General features: G+C 33.8%; 1 long non-coding RNA gene across 1 annotated transcript; it reads right to left on the bottom strand.

The window, feature by feature from the left end:
* Positions 1-12,531: 12,531 nt before the first annotated feature.
* Positions 12,532-18,044, bottom strand: LOC114009922 (uncharacterized). Its single transcript, XR_003551309.1, has 3 exons — positions 17,887-18,044; positions 15,379-15,421; positions 12,532-14,540 (listed from the first exon to the last, which is right to left on the bottom strand). It is a non-coding gene; the product is annotated as an uncharacterized LOC114009922 (long non-coding RNA).
* Positions 18,045-18,566: the final 522 nt, after the last annotated feature.

Genomic DNA, 18,566 nt, shown 5'->3' with positions numbered 1-18,566 from the left:
TTGGTCCCAGTATAATTACCAATAAAAATCCAGCATTACTCTCAAGAAAAAAAGAAAAAGAAAAAAACCCTACTCTTCCACAATTCTTCATAAACCCTCTGATTGCCTCTGACTATTCAAGGCCTGAATTGATGATTGCGACTATAGTTTTCTAAACAGCTGATTTGTGACACAGAATTCACTGTGCCTTTCTAATCAACACCCTTTTTTTTTTCATTGAAATTTCAAGATTTCAAAATTGATATCTATTAGGAGTTATGAAATCCCGTAAGTCTTCATTTGCGTGAAATAAGAATAAATTAGGTATGTCTTCTCCTTAAGATGTTAGTTAACCTATGATGTAATCACTAATTGATTAAATATTTTAATATTGGGGGAACTAGTCTCATGAATTGTGAAACAACATTCATTTATAATCATCAGCAACGCTAAAACAATTTGGGTTCCTATGAATGCTATTGCCTCTAAGAGCTCTGAAGGAGGAAAAGGGAGGTCCCAGGGGTATCAGGAATTATCTTTCCGTCTTAGCTGCTATGAAGACTATCAGCCTCTCTTGGTGAAAGGAGTGAAAAATTTCAGTTGGTCCAGTAGGTGGTGTGGTGGTTGAGGTGCTGGACACTCCCATATGGCTGATCATGTTTCGAGTCCCAGACCAGGTGGCTTGCATTCTTGCTTTCCTTCTCTCTCTCTCCTGCCAAATTAAAATAAATGAATGAATAAATAAAATTAATATAATTCTTTAAAATAAAAAAGTTCAGTTGAGTTTAAATAAATTATTAAGTCATTAAGAAGTACATAAGTTATTTAATATTTCTAAATTCATTTGTACACTGAGTATAATTCTTAATTTTCAATAATCCCAACTGTATTGTGTTCTTGGAACATGACAGAAATTGTTAGTAAAATTAATCTACGAAAGCAAGGAGGCATCTCTTCCTCTCTTGTTCATGGAAGAAGTAAGTATATTTCAAAAAATAACTTAAGAAAGCAGAAGTTATTTTAACTGAAAGGTAGGGATGGGGGACTGGAGTACCTTGTCTCTTCTTCTCTAGCTCTAGCCCTCCCCCTCCCGCCCAGTTTGTCAAGGACTAACCAAATGTAATTAAAGAAAGCATCATATAATAAGTAAATAAATCATGTTGGGATCATTTATTAGCATTTTTAAAAATATAGATCAACACTGTAAATGCTAATTTAAACTGTTTTATTAAACTATAGGAAACTAGTCAAAACAATTGTAAAACTATTCAAAATTATTTAATACTTACAGATTCGTAGAGGGCTAAAAACTTTTTAAATTCGATATTGTACGTATAGTCACACAGAAAAGCATTGGCAAATTTGGCCATTAAAAATTGCTGCAAAAGGTGCAAATGTAACATTAAAAAAATGCAGCCAAAGGAGAATATCTGTAGGAAATAATAAAGCTTTACAAAGAATTCTTACAAAAAGAAGAAAACTAAGAAATGTAGACAAAGGAAATTATGTAAAATTGAGACAAACAAATACCTTTAGTAATTAGATATCAAACAGAAAAATATTCATGTTACTCAAGGAAAATAAATAGAAATTAAAATAGCAGGGATACATTTTCACTTATTAAGTTAGATAAATTTTGGCTATTTATTTAGACTCAATTCTAGTATCAGTGTCATTGTTGGTGCCCATTAGAACTGATAAATATAATCGAAAAAGAATTTAAACTATTTTTTAAAATAACAAAAACAGTTATTTTCTTTGATACAAAACCAATCTCTTGAAACTTCGGGCATGGAGATGTTCATTCAGATTCGATTACTGAATAAATGAATAAATTCTGTTTGTCTGAGCATAAAATAAGAACATGATCTTATTTTAAAAGCAAGAACAAAAAAAATTAGTAATCACACATAATCTCATCATCCAAATAACCACAGATAAAATTTTGTTAACCTATTTTTCCTTGATGTTTTCCCACTATACAAAATTGTATATTACTGTTATAATACATAAATGTGTGTGATACAGTTTTGTTTTACTTTTTCATTTCAAAAACATTAAAAAGGGTTAGCAAGAGTAATTTTAATAATGTATTACCCTCTATTGTATATCAATTTATTTCACTAATTCTTTATAATTGGACATTAAAGTCATTTCCAATTTTTCAATATTTAAGAAACAATGCACTGTATGGCAGTGAATATTTAGAAAAAAATCTAAAATTTCAATAGTATAGATGGTTAAAATTAAAAAAAAATCTAACCATTAATACGACAATATGATGGAAATAAACTTGTAATACAATGTCCATCCTTCAAAATTATACATCAAGGTATAACTGTATTAAGATCTTTTTTTGAGAGAGATTTTTGCTATAGGGAGTGTGTGCTTACCAGAGAGACCGAGAGAGAAAGAGAGATGGAAAGCGAGAAATCACCCCCCAGGCTAATGGCAATGCCACAATCACTTCTACTCCATTTTCCTCTAGAGGTCTTGGCCACGCATGCACACATGCCCAGCATGAGTTTTATGCTGGCAGGTCTGGGACTCAAACCACAGTTGGGCATGTGGGAGTCCAGTGACGCAGCTATTATGCCATCTGATGATCCCTCTGTAAAGAAATTTTGAGTAGGGTGTTACATGAAAGAGATGTTCATATCATTCCCATTTAATATGTAGGTTTTCCAGGCTTACCTCTGCTCTGTACCCACAGTCCTAGAGTACCCCTTTTTCAGGTTCCCTGTGGGCATCTAGTACACTTTAATTTTATAAAGAATGTAGTGAGCATAATCTGCCAATGAGAAGACTAAAGAATATGAACAAAGTTTTGATCATGTTCTCCATCTGTTTCTTAGAGGTGGTAGTTTTCCTTTTCCTTATCAGTACCAGCTAGCCATATTTTAATCTTGATCTTCTGGGGTTTGAACAAATGATTTTCGAAAGATTTGAAATACATAGCACCTTAATTCTAGCATGAGGCTCCATGAAGAAAACATAATTCAGTGTCAAAAAGTCAGCACTAGAGATGTATGTAGTTCCTCTCTGCCTCGGCAGACTGAACATCAAAGTTAAACTCAAGAACCTGTGCCTCCATCAGATGACACCTGTGATAACAGATGGCAGCAAGGCGTGCTTTCATCATTAACAAATTAGAAGAGAAAATAATGCTTAATCTCTCTCCAAAAATTTACTAGGTATAGCCTAGACTACGAGAACCGGGTTTAATTTCTACAATGGTAGTCTGGTATATGGATTTCTTTATCTCTAGTAATTAGGAAATCTTAAGTAATGATAAACAAGGTGAAGTAAGAAAGTTCAAATTCATCTCATTTGTGAATGAGTGGGTGGAAGATTTAGGCATTCTCGATCCTTTTTTCTGTTTGTCTAAGTGTCAGGCAGGATAGCCGTACTGTGCCCCATAGAGGTACACTTTTCTCGGCCAGATCATTCTAAACATCCCGGCTTATTTTGACTGTGAACACAGCCCATCAAAGGCATCTCTCCTTTGCTTGTAACTGTCAACAGAAAGGGCGCTTCGTGGTCACACACGAGGGCACAAGCCACCCAAGCCAAAGGAAAAGGAGAGATGGGATATTTGTTATTCCTGTCAGTATTAAAGGGAAGTATTTTTGTCTTTTCTATTCTAAAGTTATGTATGGTACTGCCCAGCAGACTTTGAAAGAAAGCAGAAAACTTTTATAAATATGACTTCCATTGAATGCATTTTGCTATTTATAAACTATTTCACTGTTTACAAGACTTGGCGCAAGCCTCTCATGTCAGTTTATACATGCATGTGATTGTTCCTTTAGAGAAATAGTATTTTTACTTAGGAGTGAGAAAAGAAAACACTACTTCTCCTCCTACAATTAGTCAATGATATCTGGAACACAAGGAATTTTGTTTTGTTTTGTTTTCACTATTCCTGATTACACATATACCACACACACAATACCCAGTACTGGCAGATGCTAGTTTAAATTGGTTGAAAAAAGTATGGCATTCTCAGTAGTCCACAATATAAATTAAATACTGCCTTTATGGTTCCAAATTAGTTTCACAGAATTAATTTTTCTCATACTAGTTTTGCATGATCTTTTTTATCACTAAATATTCCAGTGAACTTTAAGTTTCTTAAGGATATTATCTCATTCACCATTATTGCTACAAAGTAATAACAAATCTGAATCAATGCCATTTAAGGAAAGAAAATTCTGTTTAATTGAAAAAATTTTGTAGAGTATTATTTCCACATATGAAATCAAGATTTTTAACATCTAATCTTTATAATCTCAAAAAGTGGGTGTAATGATAATGTCCTAAATTGCATCTCATTCTTAAAGAATTATTTATTTGTTGTTGTTATTATTATTATTATCATTATTTGACTAGAAAGAAATAGAGAAGGAGACAAAGGGAAATGTGAGAAAGCAAGCTACCAGGTCCAGGACTCAAACTGTGAGAGTCCAGCATTTTAACCACTGCACTACCTACCAGCACCTACATCTCATTTTTTAAAGATTTTTTCACTCCAATTTGCATTGATTTTGAGTCCTAGAAGTATCCTTAAAATAGAAGTTTTATTGGAGATATAATTCATAGCATAACATACCAAAAACAACACTTTCCAAATAGCAAGCCTAAACTCACAGGTATGAAAATCTTTTACAAATTAATAATAATAGGTAATATTTATTGTGTATTTATACTGTGCTAATCTTTGTGCTATTTCACAGAATATTTAAAACTGTCATTTGATGTATCTCCCCTTATTAGTATAATATCCATCTTACAGAAAAGGAAAACTAGGTCTAAAGAAGTTAATAACTGGTTACAACTGGTTAACAAGGGTTCTGACATCATATTAACTGAAGCTGGAATTCTAACTCTGTTGTTTTGAGGAAAGTCTTACTGCTGAGCTCTTCCTACCTGTCTTTTGAGTTACTGGTATTAAAGGCACACCCCACTGTCCTAGAATCTCCTGTGTGGTCCTAGCTTCAAAGCATGGTATCTTAGCAGCTAGGAAAAAATGAACTACTCCATGCTTCCACTTAGGCACTTGAGTCTGTTGTTTGCTAAATACTTATGTGCCTCTCTAACCTTCTGTGTCTCCACCATCAGAGGTCCCAGCAAACTGTATTTGCATATGTCTCATTTTCATGACAGCCTAGGGAAAAAGAAAAGTTATTTTTGATTAAACAAATCTAAATGACCAATGTTGGGATCAAATTTTTGACCCCTTTAAATAAGATTTTCACGAAAGCAGATATTTACATGTTAGTTTAACATTTACTGAGCATCTACTATAAAGTATTCTCTATACCTAAGTAAATTCCATAATTTTCTTAATGAAACAAAATGTTTATATTGTCTCAATAAAGTATAATACAGTGTAATAAAATTGAGCTTAATAGTTATAGCCAATTTTCACGTAATTTGCAACTCTTATGAGTAACAGAAACCAATGTTATTAAAACTCTTTGTGAACAAAAGTGAATGAAACAAAAATAATTAGTCATAATATTGATATGACTACAGCTAGTTAGGCATTGAGTCTTCTCTTAGAAGTAGAAAACAATAAATTTTCCTAAAGTATTTTAGGCTTATACTTATTTTCATACAGTGGTATTGTAAATACAACCACCACAGCTAGAGAATACAGCTTTGGAGAAGAACATACTCTTAATAACTCCTCTTAAAGTTACTAAAAACATGCAATTCAAAACAGATATTTTCACATGGACTACTTAGATGTTACTAAATGTGTGCATCATTTACAAACCCATTGGGAAATTTATGTTGCAGAGAGTAGCGAGGTTCTAAACACCATATCACTATAAAAGAATCTTACAGGTGAAATCTGCTACATCCATCATTCAGGCGTGTATCGCTGCTACTCTCTAACCCCAGATGTCTCTTCTTTAGAATCACATAGCAAGACAACATCAGGAGACTTTGGCCAATGATACCTCCTTATTTTCTTAGCTAGAAGTGGAAAGCAAACAGCTATTTCTTCTCCACTGGGACAGAGTATAATTTTACTTACATGGGTTCAGAGAAAAACACACTTTTTTGCTAAGCAACCATTAAGGAAGCAGAATGATCCTCTAGTATAAGGCTGAATTCTGTCTCTAATATGATCTTCTTTACAAACGTGTGCAAGGCACTAACCCCTCTGCACCTTCATTTCCTTCATCTATAATGGGGGAATAACAAAAGCATCTACTTCAGTGGAGGGCTGGGTGATGAACGTGGCAATATATGCAGGGAAACACTCAATGAACACACACCTTGCTTACCAATAGCTGACAATGATGAAAGTGGTGGCTAAAATTCTTTCTGTACTTGTTTCCTGTAAGAATTAATCAGTCTTGGGACCAGCAGGTGGCATGGTGGCTAAGGTGCTGGACACTCCCACATGACCGACCATGGTTCGAGTCCCGGACCTGGTAGCTTGCTTTCTCAGTCTCCCTCTCTCTGTCTCTCTCTGTGTCTTTCTCTGCTCACATTAAGAATATGTGAATAAATAAATAAAATTAAATAAAAAGTAATTATTTATAAAAAATCATGATGATAAAATTAAATAAATAATTGTTAAAAAAAAAAAAAAGAATTAATCAGTCTGGATTTCCTGACTTTTCCTCCACCAAGTTCCTAGCAAATGAACTATTTTATTTCATGCTGAACATTTCCACTAGGCTCCTTCCCTATGATCCTTCAAAGATGGGAGGATAATGACTAGACATAGAAAGGTATCCTGGTGAAACTTTAGGACACCATGCTAGATGAAATGAGCCAGGTACAGAAAGACAGATATTGCATGAACTACTTTAAGGTACCTAAGTGCATCCGACCCAGAAGCAGGATAGGGTTGTGGCTGGTGGGAGGAGAAGAGGAAACAGCCAGTTGCTGTTAAATGGGTATATTAACTTGTACAAGATAAAAATGTTCTGAAGACCTACTGTACAACATGGTGTTAGTAGCCATTAATACAGTATAGTACAATTCAACACATTAAGAGAAGTAATAGTTTCATGTTAGATGTTCTTCACTACAGAAAAAAAAAAAAAACAATGGAATGGTGAGAAAAGAAGAAATGTATTAAATTCCTACAAAAAGAGACCCAAAAGATACTTTCAAAACTGGCATTAGAGTTAAAAGTTATCTTGCACTTTGAGTCAGCTGCTATCTGTTAGAGAAATTTTATGGCCTAAAGCAGTTGGGGCACACATACTTCGTAAGTGTGACTTCCAAGAACACCCATTTCAGACAAAACCAGCGTTAAGCATTAAAACTCCTAAGGTGCAAAATACAAGGATAATCCAACCAATAGAAATAGGATTTTAAGGGAACCATGACTAGCAATTTCAATGCTATGTTTTCAAATTCTAGACTCCCTCGTATTTTCCTAATATTTATTTTTCAGATTAAGTGGAAGGATGTAAATGGCATGTACAATTTGGAAAAACAACCTGTGGTCCTCCTAAATATTAGTGGTGACACTACAGCCTATTATAAAAATCTGAGAAGGGACAGCAAAAAATAATGGTCACAGAGATTGGAAATGCATAGTGGAATGATTACAAATTGGTGTCATCCATTGTCATTTGTGATAATCCACAGATTAAGACATCTTGAAGGAAAAAGACTTCTTGAAGCATAGTTGCTTACAATTTCAGTCCTGAATTTAGTGAGGGAATATCTGTACTTTGTCTCATAAAATAAGAGGGAAATACCTATATTCTTCCAATGAAGAGTGTGGTCATCGAATTGTTAAAAAGGTAAAGAGTAAGCAAAGTGTCAGGTTGTCAATTGACCAATTCAGGCATAGTCTTTTAAGATACATCTTTGTAAATCTTTGAGTCTCTTATTATGCAGATTTACCATGACTTTTTCCAAATTAATTAATACTATTGGATCTTTTGGGTTTGAAATATTATAAAATATATTTCTTAACATAATTTTATCAAATATTAATTCTTAAGGTAGTTAGAATGCTGAACAAAAGTCTTGCAAACGTAATATCAGCCTAGTTGCTATGTTTTAAGGTAGATATGTACATTTCAGTACCCATCAAACACTTAATAAAAGATGACTCCTCAAGGCAATTTGCAAACTATGGTTTCGTCTAGATATATGTCGGTGTAAATCAGGACCTTCAGTTCACCGTTTTTCTAAACAAGTATGCCATAATCTTTGCTAGCTCTGTTTCCGTGAGGCCATCATAAATCTACCACACTGCACTCAGAACGCAGTCACAGATTCAAATACTTGAAGGTACAATGAGGTATGCAGCAAGTCTATCTTCCTAGTCGGTTCGTAATCTCCATCACCTGTGGGGCATATTTCATTTTAACAAAATCTTAACAGAACTGCACCCAACGCACTTAAAAGCTGCTCCTTCAGTATCATACTTTATTAAAAATCAGCTTTTCTGTTAGCCTACACACATGAAATAGGAATGGACACTCCTTTAAATGTATACACATACGTGGTTGGCACACAACGTCTGTTAAATTAGCCAAGACAGACTTTAGTGAACTGAATGCGAACCTAGATTCAAATGGCATAAGACATTTTTCTCAATTTGCCACTGCTGATATTTAATTTGCTTTGATCTAAACCTGCTAACATTATCCAAGTGAAAGGAGCAACTAAAATGCATTATTTAAGATTTATTTCTAATACTAGAGGTGTCTGCTAAAAGTAAAGGCAAATACATGCATAACAACATTTAATTTTTAGTTTTTAAACTGAAAATGATATATTAAAATCAGAACAAATCTAAACCTTTCCCTTTTCTGGAATTATACTTCATAGTTTTGTATTTATTGAATGCATTCATAGGCTCCCTTAGGATGGGAAATGTATGGAAATATATGTGCATTACTAAAGAAAGAACTAAATTTATTCTTTCCCCACATCATGCTCTTCTTTGCAGTAGAGGTTTTTAATTCAATACAGAGCTAGAATGAGATGGAGCCAATTTCCTGGTCTATATGTGTGACAAATGCTGAAAGTGGCACAAGATTAACAAATTAGTCGAAGTATAGATCTTAAAAGATTTTTTTCCATGTCTCTAAATCATAATTCATACTTTTTTGAAATAAAGCCTTCTTTAGAATTCAATAATAAATAAGGATCTTTTATTTCTCTGCATTTAAGATGAAAAGATGGGATGTACAACTTACTAATCATTTTAAAGGCAATTTTTATTCATAGGAAAGCTTCGAAAGGTCATATATTTGGAATATGAACTTACTGTAGTTGTTGCACAGTGTTTTGGATTAGTAACTCCCAAGTGTGGTTTGATAAAACAGAAAGCATCTTTTCAAAAATAGTTGTTCCCAAAATAAAGGTATAAAATAAAAAGAGCAGGTAAAATTAATGTTTGTATTGTATGGTTAAAAAAAAGTCTAGAACATAAGGGTCTAGATAAATATACTTGCTTTTCTAATAACATGTGTTAGCTTGGTTTTATGTAAAAACTGTCAGGCATGGCTGTTTCACCTAACCTCAGAATCATGTGCTTGATATAATCCAGATATCTAACACCAAACAATAAAAACATCTGTGACAATAAAAGCATGTAACAGTTGTGGAATTGTTTAATTTGTGAGAAAATGGCTATGTTTAATAGTCATATATGCATGGATTCATTTCTCCTCCTTGCTGAGAAACTTTCATATTTTGCAAATTTTTTTTTTATGGAACAACTTATGATATGAGAGAGCTTTGTCAAAGATATTCTGAAATGCATGTTTTGGAATTGGTTCACTCATTCAGCTTTAGAGCTCTGTCATGGTCCACCTGTTTAGCTTGGGCTTAAATGATAGAAAATAACAGCATTTTAAAGCAAGCACAATCTTACGTGTTGTACGCAAACATGATAACACGCTTAAAATTCAAGCAGAGATCTGTGCAGGTTGCACCTCTCAGTCACCCAATCTCCTTTCACATATCTGTTCATGTTGACAGACTATGTCATAATACATCAACAGAAAGATCAGCACAGAAGAACAAAATTTCCTCTCCTGACAGCAAGAGGAAAACTGATTTTCAGTATTAAATTAGTAAAAATATACCATTATCTCACCTCCAGTAAGCCACCTAGCTTTAAAGAATAAGGTGTCTGCTATAATCACAAATATATGCAAAGGCAATTAGACTTGCATATGTCTTTGGTATCATCCTTTGACTGGCAGACCAATTTCATTTTCTTTTTTTTTTTTTTTATATGCTATCTTTTGGGTCTTAGAAGCAACTTTGGTCATTTTTATTAAATGATTTTTTAATGAGACTGGTAGTTTTATGCATGTAAAAATGTCTGCCAAATGTTTTGAAAACTGTCTTCACTATGTTAATCAGCAGAAACCCATTGACCATTGAAATGGAAATGGGTATTCTAGCTTCTGATAAAAGTTAGGTATCTCTTTTTGTATCACATCTTGCTCTGTGTCTGGATTTTAGGAGAAATTTAACAATACCTATAATAAATAATGTCTTTTGCAGCCTAGGGCATCATCTGCCAGTTAGGCTTTAATTTTGCCCCTGTTTGAACACCCTACAACATATGCACTTCTCTTTTGTCTATTATCCTAGAGTTGTGCTATTCCCAAATATTGACATCATCTACTTTTATCAGCATTAACTGCTCTGCAGCTTCCCAGGCTCATGCTCAGCTCTATTTCTTCCTATTGATTATCTTCCTCACTCCAGCAGGTAGCTAGCCAGCGAGGCTGTCCTGAGAAATAGCTTCCAATGACTTTATACGCACAATTTACACGGAATTGTTTAAAGAAGATATTAGCCTCAATACAAATCAGTGAACCTCATTTAGTCAATACTGCACAATTCCGCTGTTGGCACCCTGTCACATGTTAGTCTTTACAGTCAGCTGCTGTACCCAGTCTGCACATCAGCCTTAGGATTTAGTTTCATATTAAAATGAAGCTGTTTTTTTTTTTCTTTTTTGCTTTTGCTTTTCTTTTTGAAATCTTTTCAGTATACTTTTTACATCACCTCACTGAGCCATGTGATAGTAATATATTTTGAAATATAAAAACCTGAGATTAAATGTTTGATTTTTGACAGTGTTCTTAAATATAATAAATTCAAAAGGAAATACTGTTAAGTTAAAATGGAGTGTTTTTCATTAAGTCCAATCAAATGGTAGACAACAAAGGATCTTTTATTTGAGAATATGAAGTGAAAATGAAAACCAGAAAACCTTTACTAAGAAAAGGTCTAGCTAAATTATGTTGGAAGGAGGTCTCCAGATTGAGCTTGGGTGTTTCTTTTGCTAAAAGTGAATTAAACTAAGATATGCGATGAAGAAATATCTTACTAAGAAGCAAAAACCTAATGCTTTGGGGAGATGAAAATAAGGTCTAGGAACAGTTGACTTTGAAAATAATTCTAAAGAAAGATCACATATGAAAAAAATTGCCACAGCACTGATCTTTTCTTATAATCATAACAGGCAAATGTTTGGGGTAAAGTAATGCTAGTCCCCTCTTTCTCTTCTATGGCAATGCAGTAAAATTCTAGGAGTGTTTACATTTCAGAATTGCCCCTCCTTAAACTACTGGTTTATGATAGTTAATGAGATGATATCCAAATGTTGAAAACAGGAAAATTCAAATGAAAATCTCAATGTGAAATATAATATAATGAAATAACTAGGCAACATAATACTGCTCAAGATATTTGTGGAAATATTGCAAAATGAACTGCAATACATTAAAATTCTTCAGTGGTTGTGTAATACGTAAGTAAAGGTTTATATATAAAAGCTTTGGCTATCAAAAAAAGGGATCTTTATATCATCTTCTTAGAAAACTTCACTCGAAAACATCATTAAATCTTAGAGTGCATTTTGAAAAGTTGTCATTAAGTGTATTTGCATATTTCTTTGTAAACTGAAATAAGTAAGAATAATGCATACTGATCAAAATAGCCTAGTTGTTCTAAAATGCATTCTCTAGTATCGGTGGCTGGATGACAAAAAGATTGAAGGAATATGAAGGGCAGAGAAAATGATCATTTCAGCTTTGGAAATTTTTAAAAGCCATATATCTTACATTTTAAGTAAAAAGTAAGAATTGAAAAAAATGACAATGTTAAGAAGGAGCAATAGTAAAGAACAGCATTTTGAAAATTAATATAAGGATGTCATTAAAATACAACAATCAAACGGATTACTGTAAATAAGATTTTCTCTTTTTGACTATAACATTTTAAGGGTGATTTTTTTTTTTTAATCTTTGCTTTCTTTTCTTTTCTCTTTAAATATCACTAGGCGGAAGCTGAAACTCTGAAGCCCAGGTAGAACAGACACTAAAAGATGGCCAGTCTATCCTGACCGTACATCTCACGTATTTATTGCAAACTGACACTCACATAACAGCCTTTTTTTAAAAAATCATAAAATTCAGCAAAGAACAATTTAGGTACCCAGGGAAAATCATACTTCAGAAAAGAGAGAAATGCTACAACTGCATATCCGGGCTGAATAAAACAGGAATAGCAAGGATAATTGTAATATTTATGTGACAGCATTTTACCTTTTAAAAGAAATCCATAACCTAAGTCTGATAGTATTTAGGTATCACTGTGTCTATGCATGTATGCAGGTAATCCACAATAAATTCCAGCCCCAACTGAGATACACAAATATTACTGGGCATTTCCAGCTTAAAACGTTCTTTGATTACCATGTATTTATATATTAAGTATATTTCCACCAACTCAATTATTAAAGTTTCAGACTAGTTCATATATCATGTGACACTCTTATATTTAGTAAAATTGGATGCTTACATATTAACTTAAACATAAGAAAACACTCTTAATGAAGAAAATTTAAGCACAAGCAATGAGCACAAATTAAAACCAACAGCAACAAAATAGTAAAATATAAGTTTCAGGTGAACAAAGGTGTTAATATTTTTCTCCAAAATCTTTTTAAATTAACAATAGCACAGTTACATGCAAGTAAATGTTATTTCCATCATCTCAAAACATAAAATTCTGAGTCACGTTCCATAATAACTTCTAAAAGAAGCTAAGTTTTCCAAAATTATTTGGCTTCGATTACCTTTGTAAACGGTAAATAAAGTTAATTTTTGTTATGTCAGTCTGTTAAGACCCACCTGTAGAGGAAACATGATTCTAAATTATAATTATTATAAACCTTATGAATATTCATATTGAGGAGGCATTTAAAGTTTAATATTAAAGACCTATACTGACTATCTCTATAGATTACCAAGCTGATACTAAAAACAGATGCATATCATTTCATTATATTAATTTTTGCAGCTAATCATTCTGGACTGAATGCAGAAATTTCAAATAAATTTCTTTTCCATAAATATATGGATGAGTATAACCTAGTCAGAAGAAACATTTTACATCAGCAGTGAACTTTAATAGCAGCAGTATTGCATTCTTTGAGACATTATCCTTTTTAAATGATTTGTAATCTATGAAAACAAAATACACACACACACATTCACATGACATTTTATCAGGACACATTTTGTTTTTATAATTAGAGTGAATATGAACAAATTAAGGTGATTACTACATTGTCTTCCATTTAATTATGTAGCTTTTAAAACATATAAACACTTTATGTAGTCCTAATTTTACATATTTAACAATGAAAGTATTGTCATTAATTTGTCATAAAATAGAAATGTTTTACAATATTTGTTAGCACATCTATCCAAATTCTAAAGCAATTTTATTAAACTAAAAATATACAAACTGAATAGCTAATTGGGATTTACATCCTAATTTTATTTGATTTCCATATACTTACAGAAAAAACATATAAGCAGAATATCATATTAAAGAAATTAATAGTAGTCTTCTTACACACAGAGTACTTTTATATATCTATTATCTGTGAAAAATACAAATGTAAAATCTATATATACATACACACATATATGGTTCATCTTTGTATTTCTTTAGGGAAGAAGAGCATTCTCATAACAAAGATTTGCATAGGGCTGTCTGTGTATGTGTGTGTGTGTGTGTATGTGCAGAAATGGAGAAAATAAATTTATATTTTTGTAAAGAGATATTAAGGTAGAATATTAACATGTTTTGAAAATGTGTATAAAGGTTTTATGTTATAAAAATAAATATCATTGATCGCTTTTATCTCTCTCCTCTCTCACTCTTTGTGTGTGTGTGTGTATTTGTGTATGTGTACAGCCACTAACAAAAAAGTGAACATTTGAGATAAAAGAAAGAGATAATTGGAGACTTAAGATACTTAGGTTAAAATTACATCAATAAAATTTAAATTTATTTAGTTTTTTGAAAATTGAAATAACTATCAGAAAATGAATATGATAATTAGAACTTATTTGAAATTTTCCTATGAAGTAAAAATATATAGTAAATTTTTCTATTAAATAAAAATATAGTTCAAATAAAGTTGCTTGTCATTTGATTCAGGAATAACTGTTTCAAACCCCCTAGTTTTAGGTATTTTAATCTATATCTTCTTGTTGGTTTTTCAAATTTGTCATTTTTCCATTTTTCTAGGGCAGAAAAGAAAAACATATAGGATTACACATCAAGAATTTGCATAGCTATCTAATAGTTACTTTCTTGGCCACCTCTAAGACCACCCATTTAAACAGATACAACCTCAGTAATGCCAGAACTACAGCATTCCAGATATGCTATTAAATGTTATCTATAGAAAAGAGCACCTTATAGTGAGTATCATTTACTAGTAATTGACTACCTAGATTCCTGACTCCTTTCATTTTAAATACATATATTTCTGTATAAAAGAACCCTATTTGAACTGTTGCTGTTTGTCAAGAACTTGACAAAAAGTGGTAGACAAAAAGTTATCTATAACTCTCGAGTAGACATAATCATTTCCTAATTTCTAGGTCATTACAAGGATAAAACTACAGCCTAACTTGCCTCCTTTCAGAATGGTAAACTAATGGTACAATGGAATCAATACAAGTTATGGAGGGGGGAGAAGAGACTGGGAGTGGAGTACCTTTCCCTGGGCTCCACACAGAGTTGAGGGCCTAATTATTTTTAAGTATAATCCAACCAACCTCTTCTCATGCTTAGCTGCACTGAGTGACACTATTTGTGATGCCCAGTGTGTTGAAACTGAGCAGGTTGCTGTCAGTTTAAAAATGACTATAATAAAAGTGACCATGAAGATGGATCTTGTGATTTTGCGTTTCTAATCAGTCATCTGTGAAGAACACTTTTGCTTTGATTCAGCAGACTGGTGACAGCCATGATTGATAGTGCACGAGGATGAAAAAAGGTTATTAACTGTCTTCCTATTAAGCTCAATGTATTACCCCTCTAGGTGCATCTCATACTTTAAGTTAAAGTACTTACTCAGGTAAGGTCAAGAATGAACTCTATGGAGATGGTATCCATCCTGTTGAAAATGAGCAAAGCATCCTTGTACTGCTTTTTTTTTTTTTAATGTAGCATTTAAACTACATTTAATTCCATTGTCTTACTTATTGGCTAAAAAAAGAAATTTCTTTCTTCCAACAGGATCCTTACTTAAAGGTGTGGAAAGTACTAAAGGTACGGAAAGTAACTTTAAAATGTAAAGATTTGAGCATCGAGTTAAACTACCTATGTGTGTGGCACATACACAAATCTATATTTAAACAGATGGTTATGTATTTATAACCTATGAAGATATTTTTAAAGGTAGACACTAAAATTGATTTATAATTTTTAAAAATAAATGTCTGTATTGTGTTACTTATGTAAAGACTATTTTAATTTTTAGCCACCCATAAGTGGCAAGTTTATGATAAAGAAAAACTTCATAACAATTTCTTAAAAATTTAAAAGAAGGATCTATTAAAATACATATTTATTTTGGTTTAAATGTATTCTTAATTTCATCTCATTTTAATTTTCAAAACTAAAGACGGAACATTTGACAGTGATTCTGCATATCCTTGACCAGCATGCTCTACACACACACACACACACACACACACACACACATGCACACACACACAGAACTAGTATTATATAGCCTAAGGTATTTAAAATTTTCCAGTAACTGAGGACATACCATTAAATGAAATAATGAAATTGTAAATGTCACCATATTTCCTGTGTTCATTTATTCTTACAAAAGCCAAAATGTATGGACATATTTTTGAACATTTGCTAACATTTTTAAAAACATTTTAAACATACAGGTTTGGACCTAGGAGATAACTGATTAAACATACACATTATAACTTATAGTATAGGTTTCTCCTATGCCAAACACTCACCACATGTCAACTGTATTGTGAATTAGCCAAATGTATTTAAGGATATCAATAACTTGGCACTGAGGTAGCCATTTAAACTCTAACAAAATTTCCGTTCTGTGTGCTTGGTCCTTCATTGAGCAACACTGCACAGTGACACAAAATAAGAAGATGTTAGCAAAATGTTATTAGAGTTTCAATCCAGGGAAATTCATATTATGTGCAAAAGTTTTGTCCAGTGTATCATGACCTGTTTCTCCAGTGTCATTTATTAGATCCATTTTTGGTCTGTAATAAATTATATTTTGAAAATGTACTGCTTTAATATTGGGATCTATCAGCAATGAAATATAAAGCAAATAAGGAAATAAAGTTTAAGATTTCGTTGACTTTCTCCTTAGAGTTCAAAAATTGGCTGTCTTTCCTACTCTGATTAATATTGCAATTGCTCTCTTAAGCCTTTCCAGTTCTCCAGTATTTTAAGCGTACTAGTACAATTTAAATACTTACACACCGAAAGCCTCTTCATAAAAAAAGTTAGCTCAGTACAAACATTGTTTATACTGAATTGTGCTTACGTGCAATGGACTAACGTGTAGATTTTAGCATTCATACAGCATGTCCTCAATTAGACACATTCACTTCATTATTAAATGGGTTTCTTGTTCTGCCTGCTACAACTTCAGCAGGCAAACTTGCATTTGGAACTGTGCCTCGGTGGTCAGGTGACTGAGAGGGATATGTGATCAATGATGGCATTCTGTATTCTTGTACAAATACTCGTCGAAGGTTTCATAACAAAATGACAAGTTCTTAAGACAGAATATGCTGTGTTTCTCAAAAACATCATTTCCTTTTAAAATAATAAATGCACAACAATGTTCTGATCTATCTCATGATAATTAACACAGTGCTCTGAAATATTAGTGGAATTCCCATCTCCCTCCATCTGCCTGATTTGGAGTTGCTTAAGAAAACTGAGGCAATACAAAGGCCAAGTAGGCCTGAGAGGAACACATGCATTTTCTGGTCTCCTCCGTTTCTTCCCTTTATGGAATCAAGATCTAGAACGCACAATACACACAACAAATATTTTTGTGGGGGAGGGGGGGGAGGCAAAGACAGTATCAGGTAACATTTAGGTCAGTTCCAAGGCAGTTAATTAGCATAGCTAAAATTCAACTTGAGTCATATTTTGCAGAATCCAATACTGGCAGAAAATACAAATTTTAAATACAGCATTTTCCTTTATCGTTTTTGGAACTCCAGACAGAATGCTGTGTATGGTTTTTCAAGGTAGTGATAGAACTGGCAAAGGAACGTCCCCACCTTTGGGCAGACCCCCTACATCTGATTCTAAGGCTACTGTGAGTTGGTTTCATGGACTTCTGAGGCTCAAGGCATCTTTAGTTTACAGTGTCTAGGACCTAGATTCCTTTTAGTTTGAAACTCTTTTCCGCAGCTTTTCTAATCCTATACGCATCTCCCCTCTTCCTCTTTCACCTTTTCCTGTAGGATCTAGCAGGGTGCCTAACGCAGGCGTGTGCACTGGGTGGTGTACGTCTGTGTAAGCCACAACGTGGAGGCCGGCAGCTGCTGTCCACTCGCAGCTGTGTACCTGAGCGCGGTGGCCACTCTGCTCTTCCGCCCAGCCCACTCCTGCCTGCAGTGTTGCTGCTGTCACGCCAGCCGGTGATTTGATAGGCTTGTCGGGTTGCCATGGTGTTGACTTCTTGCCTCTGAGGAGCTGCCCAATGACTGGAGGTCTGGGATTAAAAGCGGCCACAGCGAATTTCAGCGGCAGCTGCAGCAGCTAGAAACAAGAAGCGAGAGGACGAGGTCTTTAGACTGCGCTCCCCTCCCGCAGTCTGGGCTGCCAGTGAGGGAAGTAGAAAGGGTGGACGGTCGAAATGGTGACCACTCGAAGGCAGAGGTTACAAGTAAGGGTTTTGAGACCCGCTTAGGAATAACTCGTAAGCAATCTGCACGCGCAGAGAGGAAAAATTTTCCAGAATTCGTTATTATCCACACCAGACCTTACCAGCATGGGTGGTGGGACTGAGAGTAAAAAGGTGATATAAGGCATCTCAGTGGTTGATACATTCCCCCCCCCACGCCCCACCCTTCATTTGAGCAACGAAGTAATTTGTCAAATAAAGAGGCGTTATCCGGAGAACTTCTGATCATGGCAACTAACTTACTCTGAGAAGAGAAAGTGCAATTAGACGGCAACCCAGTCAATGAACAGAGTTGCCTGGGATTGCGGCCGGCGGGGCGGCGGACTCCGGGAGTGCATGT

Source organism: Tupaia chinensis, unplaced genomic scaffold (genome assembly GCF_000334495.1).
Source record: "Tupaia chinensis unplaced genomic scaffold, TupChi_1.0 Scaffold000667_1, whole genome shotgun sequence".
NCBI classification, from domain to species: Eukaryota; Metazoa; Chordata; class Mammalia; order Scandentia; family Tupaiidae; genus Tupaia; species Tupaia belangeri.
This window is presented reverse-complemented; position numbering and strand designations above follow the sequence as displayed.